This window comes from Octodon degus, unplaced genomic scaffold (genome assembly GCF_000260255.1).
Source record: "Octodon degus isolate 3935 unplaced genomic scaffold, OctDeg1.0 scaffold00055, whole genome shotgun sequence".
Taxonomy (NCBI): domain Eukaryota; kingdom Metazoa; phylum Chordata; class Mammalia; order Rodentia; family Octodontidae; genus Octodon; species Octodon degus.
This window is the reverse complement of record NW_004524631.1, coordinates 1,167,690-1,175,396: the sequence shown is the minus strand read 5'-3', so window position 1 is coordinate 1,175,396 and position 7,707 is coordinate 1,167,690. Positions and strand designations below refer to the sequence as shown.

At 34.4% G+C, this 7,707-nt stretch overlaps 1 protein-coding gene across 2 annotated transcripts in view; it reads left to right on the top strand.

Annotated features, from left to right (window-relative positions):
- The window catches only part of Naaladl2 (N-acetylated alpha-linked acidic dipeptidase like 2), a 577,651-nt gene that overhangs the window by 145,887 nt on the left and 424,057 nt on the right, over nucleotides 1-7,707 (top strand). The window lies entirely within an intron of this gene.

The following is a 7,707-nucleotide window of genomic DNA, read 5'->3' as shown; positions in this document are numbered from 1 at the left end:
TGACTTCCATTGCCAAGAGTAAGAATAAAAAAGTGAATATAGTCATGGTTTATTAAGAGATGTTAGACATAATAGGAGAGATACTGGATAAATAGCTCTAGAATTTTCAAGGAGATTTTGTCTACTCAGAATCTATTCACATTTTCATTTTTAGTTGGTTGGGCCTGTAAATACTATGGTCTAAGTGTGTTATTTTTATTGTGCTGTGCTGATAGGTACGGTGTGCCCAAGGAGGGCAGCAAGGCAGCCAGTTGGTCCAAATGGGTCTATTTATCTCAATTCAAGTAAGAAATGTTTGACTAAATTAACAAATGTTATCCCACAAACAAGGAGGTTGGAGGGCAAGGAATAGAAGAGGGAACCCTGACTAATGAAGAAAGAAATGTTCTTACTCCTCTGGAGGACAAAACTGAGACAGACAGAATTTAGCAGCTGACAGATTTACGCTTAACATGGAGAAGGTATTTCTAGTTGTTCAGCTTTTACAAAAAGCAGTCACTCTACTCATAAAGTCAGTGTTGCAGGATGTGTAAGCGGTCTGTAAAGGGATATTTTAGATGAGCCTGCTGTTATGCTGAAAACTTGGTGTGGGTACTTCTCTCTACTTTTCTGTAGTTCCATGTGGTAAATAGAGGTAGTATTTTATTTCACAACCTTCCATGTAAATGATTGATTGCTTCCTTAAATAGTGAGATACTATGTCAATAAAAAAGCATAGAGTGATAGAAAGGCCCAATAACCTACATCATTTTAAAATATATAAAATATGTAAATTATCTTACTTAATGTATCATTTTAAAGTTATTTTGTTTTACCTTCAAACTTCCACTTACATTGTCCAGTTCACTTAATGTATAACTTTATCAAAGTTTGAGAAAAGAACATACAGTGCACACATTTTAGTCTGATCTTGTGTCTTGTTCACTTTTTGGCTGATATATATGTCCTACCATAAAGTAAAAATCTTCCTATAGTTTTCTCTTTGAGTTATAGAATCACTTTAGGTAACAACTCTTGAAAATGATTCATCTGAATACATCTGAATTTTATATGTATTTATAAATTCATCTGTATGAAACAATATATATCTATTCACTAATATTTTGGCTGAGTTAATTAGGTGCCAACATATGCTATCTTTCCTGCACTAATCAAACTCATCTCATGTGAAACTTTTGTTAGTTTCAGAGAAATAGCCAAGAGAACTGTCAAACAACGTAAATGAAAACTGCTTCTGGATCCACCCTCCTAACATTATTGGGTATCACGTACTTAGAAATCTTCTCAACTGCAAATACTGAAAAAAAATTCACATGACTTACATAAATTCACTCATTATCTTCCATTCCACTTCTTCTGCTCCCTTATTCTTTCTTCCCTTTGCTTTATAAAACAAGTAATCTAGAAGTAAATGGTAGACGACTTTAGGACAAGAGGTTATTAGTATTTTTTCTGTAACTCTCTTGGTCTTTCCCTTACAGAACCAAATGCCTGCCACAGTTTCAAAAATAGAGATCACATTTTAAGAATATCTTCCTTAACAAAATCCACCTGGTATAGGCTGAATGTTTGCCTCCTCTCCCCCAGCAGTTTATTTGTTGACATGTAATCCACAATCCGTTAGTATTTGGAAATGAAGCCTTTGTAAGTTAAGTCATGAAGAACTAGCTGTCCTGTAAAAGAGGCCCTAGAGATCTCATTCATGTTTCCCTCCACATGTGAATATGGTGAAAAGATGGTTGTCTGTCTTCCTGAAACTCTGCCTGTGTGATACTGCACACCTCCTGACCCTGGCTACTTATTCCCAGTCTCTAGAACTATGATAAATTTATGTTGTTTATGCGATAGTCAAGGCGTTTTGCTATAGCTATCTGAAAAAATTAAAACAATGCCAAGTGGTAAATGTTTTGTTCTCACTTGCCAGAGCTGTGCCAGGTGACCAAGTAAATTTGCCAATATTTTGCTGCCTTCACCTTAACAGTGAAAGCTCTTAATGGAAAATGGTCAGGAAATGAGTGTTGGATTAATGAACAGCAGCATTGCTCAGTAATATTTACTGAATAATTGTAAAATTTTGGCCCAATTTTCTTAGATCCAACTAGTTAAATTTTTTCTCAATTTTAATTATTCTTTCAAAACTAATCTATATAGTTACAGTATTAAATTTAAAAAGGCACGTGAGTATTTTCTGAATAAGTTTAATTGATTTTGAGAAGCATGCAATTCATGGATGAGATCAGAAGTTGTAAAGACATTTCAAAATCACTACTGTTTGGAAGGATACAGTGTTCTCCGGACATTAGAAAAATACATTTGACAGAAAATTTAAGTAACCCATAAATAGTGATATACATATGCCATTAAAATAGTCATCACCTTTATTTTTCTGATGGGAAGATTGCCTAACTTGGTAGCTTTTCATTCTAGGCTTTGGCACTATCCACCATGTAAGTAGACACCATGGTATTCATATTATGTGTAAAAGCAAATATTTTTTATACATTACTAAAAATTCTAGATGTTTTGCTTAATTATAGAGAATCCCTACAAATGCCAAAGCATTAAGATACTTTATACCAATAGTTTATTTTATAATTGTAAAAGTTACATATTTTAAATGTTTGATTGGAAGAAAATGTTGCATTCTCTCTCTTTGAGAAACCAGAAAATCATATCACTTCCTTTTCCAAGAAGAAAAGGAACGAGCTTCCAGCTTCTGTTATATCCACAGCTGGAGCTGCCATTAGTTTTGTTATTCCATACATTTTATAGCTTACAGCAATAATTCATTCAATTTTTGTAAAAATTTCATGCTAGTTTTGCTGCTCTTTACATTTTCATGATATTTGGCAACATTGCTTAATTATTAAGCAGTTTTCCTGCATTCTGTGGTATAAAGGTAATTTCAGAGTTAAATCTTTTAATACTGGGTAAGCTGTATATAAATTAAAACTTTCATCTGTGTTCCTTATGGTGCTGCTGTATGGGTATTTGAAGACTTCATTAAAATAATAATTAAAATTTTGGAAATAGTCCATCAGCAATCTTTTATATGTCTAATAGCTATAAATCATAATTATGGGTATTCCAAATTTACTATATTTTAGTTCTAGTTCTTCCATAAAGCCATATTATGTTATTAAAATCATAAAGATTTGTATAACTGACAACACCAATAATCAGTGGATATCCAGGTACTATGTCATTTAATTTACTATTGAATGCTCTTCTATGGTTTAGCGAACACCAATCAATCACACATTACTTTCATGGAGTAGAATTTGTTTAAGGGTATCATTTTCCTGGATATCTCCAGCCTTTAAAAAGTTACAGTTAAATAAATTCTTGATAAATTTGAGAATAAATCTTATAATTTATGATTTATCCATGGTGTGTACATGAAGTTCATTTGGATCAGTACAGTGGAATGGGAACTGGTGTTAAAAACTGCTTGTGGCTAAATCTCAGAGAACATAAAACAATATCAGCACTATGGCAAGTGAAACTTTAAACATAGAGGCAGGAGATACTCAGATGTGTTATTCTGTTATTTCTGCTTAATTCTATTGTCATTTAAAACAATAAAGAATTTTTATCTTAGTCTTCCACATTCCAATCCTTTGCTTTACTGACAATATCTGTGGGAGGCATAAGAAGTTGACTGAAATGGCTGAGACAGAGACAGGCTGAGTCTGCATTACAATGTTTGCTAAAAATTCAGAAGGAAGATTTGACTCTTGAAAAAGAATATTTAAAGACTTGTGGTTTCTGGGTTGAATACATGAGACTTATCTGCAGTGCTTATTATAAGGTAAAGAAACTATGCCCATCATTCAGATATTTTTGTGTGTGTGTATGTGTGTGTGTGTGTGTGTGTGTGTGTGTGTATTTTAGGGAAGGGTTTACAAGTTGTTTAGGGTCTCACTACTAGATCGAACTCCTAGTGATCTGCCTGTTTATAGCCTCTGAAGAGCTGGGATTACAGGCACGCTCCACCATGCCCAGTCTCAATTGCTATCTTATTGCGCCCTGGGGGCGGGGCCCGCATAGTAGGCCTGGGGATCAAATCCCTGGTCCCTGTGCCTGCCTGCTTTCAGGTGCTCTAATCCACTGAGCTATTTGGCCAGCCCTCAGATATTTGATTTACTGTAACTGATGTATGTATGGATATTTATCTTTCTATGTGCAAGGCAATCTATTCTAATGAATGCTAAAGTTTAGAAAGATTCTAATATATTTTTCTCATTTTTATGGATTCTTTATCATATCAAATACCTAGAACACAGTATTAGATTTGTCGTCTAAACAACTACTTGCATAGGTTTTTAATCTGACACATACCTGAGAAACAATTGTTTTTTAAAAAATGAATAAACAAATAAAAATAAAGCATTAGAAATGATGCAGAATTTTAAAATAGAAGATGAGAGGAATTCAAAAATAGTTGTTACTTTGCACATTGTCTTCAAAGTAGTTGTTTAGATTATCAGATATAAGCATGTAAAATTAGTCAAAATAAAATTTTAAGCATTAACTACTTCTTTCAATAAACCCAGAAATTGTGCATTGGTAAATGTCCATCCAAAAAGCATACAGATGATTCTTTGGGCTCTATTAACAAAACATTGTTGGGGCTGTTTTTTATTTGTTTGTTTTTCATTTGTTTTTGTACTGGAGCTAGAAATCTGGACCTTTCATATGTCAGGCAGGTGCTTATGTTGCTGAGCTCTCTCCTTAGCCCTCTATTAATAAAACAGAAGGGGCTTCCTTAAACAATGACTTCATCACTTTTCCATATAAAAAGAACTGTGCAGTGAGGGCCTTGCTTTCTTTTGGTTTGACAGAGCGTTGTTAATCCAGTTCTGAGGTGATTTGCAGCATGTCTTGCCTCTTAGTATTCATGCTCTTTCTAAATGTGATTCATTTAAATATGAGCCACCTTTACTCTTAGTTTTTTTGTTTGTTTGTTTGTTTGTTTTGGCAGTACCAAGGATTGAACTCAAGACCTTGTGCTTGCCAGGCAGGCGCCTACACCGCTGAGCTATGTCCTGGCACCAAGGGCCAACCTTACTGACTTGCCTTTAGCTAAGGAAAAAAGAATAAACAATAGTATATCTCTGCTGAGATTACAGTTTTTGTTGTTATTCCTCAAAATGTTACAGATTTCATTGTCACCACTGTGATGGACACATGATCTGTGTCTCAATTCTATCCACGTGGACCAATTTGACTTTAGCTTTTATTTTGTCTTATTTTTAAAATTTATTTCATAATACTAAAGATAAAAGCTAATTCCTTGACAGGAGAATAATACTAGTTACTACGCTGAATATTATTATCTTTAATGTAGTTACTCAGAGCACAACACATAGGCACAAAATATTCTCCAATCGCTATTATTACAGAATTTCCTTTGCTGTGAAACAAGACATATTAACAGTATAATTAACTTCTAGTCTTAGCTTTCTAAGGATGCTTCATACTAATTTCTATAGTGGTTGTACCAGTCTACACTCCCTCCAACAGCGGAGAAGTGTTCCTTTCCCCCCACAAATGCTTTATTTATTTATTTATTTATTTATTTATTTATTTAGAGGAACTGGGGTCTGAACCCAGATCCTTGCATTTGCCAGTCAAGCGCTTATCCTACTGAGCCATCTCCTCGGGCCCCTTATTTTATTTATTTTTTTACAAAGAAATTTTATTTACTTATTTTTGATAAAGTACATTGTGCAACAATAATGCATTTATACTTCCCCCAGAACAGAGTTAATTTGGGGATACAGGATGGGTCCTTTAGAAATGTAATGAAATGACATTCAGAATGGAGACATCGCTCTTTCACAGAGAAAAGGCAAAATGGGAGTGAAAGGCTAGATTGATGAGAGGACTGAGAGTAGGAGAGAGAGAATTAGAGGGCTGAAGAAGGAACTTAATTGCTGTGATGTTTTCCCACTAAAGGCTAGTGAAGGACACACACATACCCTGCAAAAGGATCATGAGTTAGGTCATTTATGCGAAGAGATGGCAGATGATCTTCAGAGTATGCAGAAGATCCTGTATGCCTCAGTCCATTTTGTGTAGCTATAGCACAATAAATTAGGTAATTTATTTATTTATTTATTTTTTTTTTTTCCATAATTTTATTGAGAAGCAAATAGCAATGAAACAGTTTCAAATCAAATTGGTAGGACAGTTTCAATAATTAACACATTGCATACTGCCTTCCTAGTGGTTATTTGTTGTACGAGATGCAGACACGATATCCTATTTATAAACACTATTGGAACAAATCCCTCTATTCCTTGAATTTTGAATACACAGACACAAAATGGACACTCATCTGTATCCCTTTTTTGTTTAGTTCCGTCATTAAAATATTATAGGTGTGTGAACTCAGCAAAATATTCCAAAATAGTCCAGTAGTCCATAATAGTGTTGGGTCTTCTGCTTGACTGGCAATGTCAGAAGTTGTTGACCTGAGGTCCCTACAGCTCAACATAACAGCATGGCTTTACTTCTTATACTTTGTATTTATGTTTCTGCTGGATGATTAAGACCAAGATAAAGCAAGACCTAATTGGCCAAGCAATGGCCATGACTCACCCACAACCCCTTTAGCATTTGTTATTGGTTGACTTCTTGATGATAGCCATTATTTCAGGGGTGAGATGGAATCTCATTGTTGTTTAAGTTTATATCTCTTGAATGACCACTGATATTGAACACTTTTTTATGTATTTATTTGCTATGTGCATTTCTTCATTTGAGAAGTGTATGTTCATCTCAGATGCCTGTTTATGGATTGGATAGTTTTTTAAAGGATTAGTTTACATCTTGGGTGTGCTCAGTCACTCTGTGGTACAACAAGTACTCTCTTATAGACTGTGCTGAAGATAGGCCTACAGAGCAAAGAATGAAGGAAGACTTCTGGTCAACAACTAGTGAAAATCTGTGATTCTTACTCCAACAAAATGCAAAGTATTGAATCTCACCCATGAGTACGTGCATGATTTTGGAAGTTAAAATCAACCCCAATCAGGTTGCACGTAAGACTACAGTCCTAGTAATAACCCGATTGCAAACTAATGAGAGACTGGGAACAGAAGCTCCTGTAGGTCATGTTTTGATTCATGACCCAGAGAATGTTATAAAATATATATTTGATGTTTTAAATTGCTAAGTTTTAGAATAATTTTTATGTGTCAATTGGTAACCATACAGAAACCAATAGCTACATTAATTACCTCACATATAATTAAAGTATTATAATTGATTTACTTTTTTAAATTTTTATTTATTTATTTTCTGTATTTATGACAGCGTTTACAGAGTCTCACTACATAGATCAGACTCATAGTGATTCTCATGTTTTCAGCCTGCCAAGCACCGAGATTATACGTGCATGCCACCACACCCAGTCTCAATGGCATTTTAGTGAGCCCTGCAGGTGGGGCCAGCACAACAAACGGGGGATTGAACCCAGCTGCTTCACTCTTTCTAAGCAGGCACTTTAGTCTGCTGAACTATCAGGCTAGCTTTTGTTTTGTTTTATTTTTAAAGAATACAAAATAGTGATTTAAAAAAAAAACAGCATTAGAAATAACACAAGATTTCACTAAAGTAATAGGAATACAATAATGCCTGCTCTATTACATGATGCTGTCTTCAAATTAATTGAAATGAAAGAAGGGAAAAAGATATATT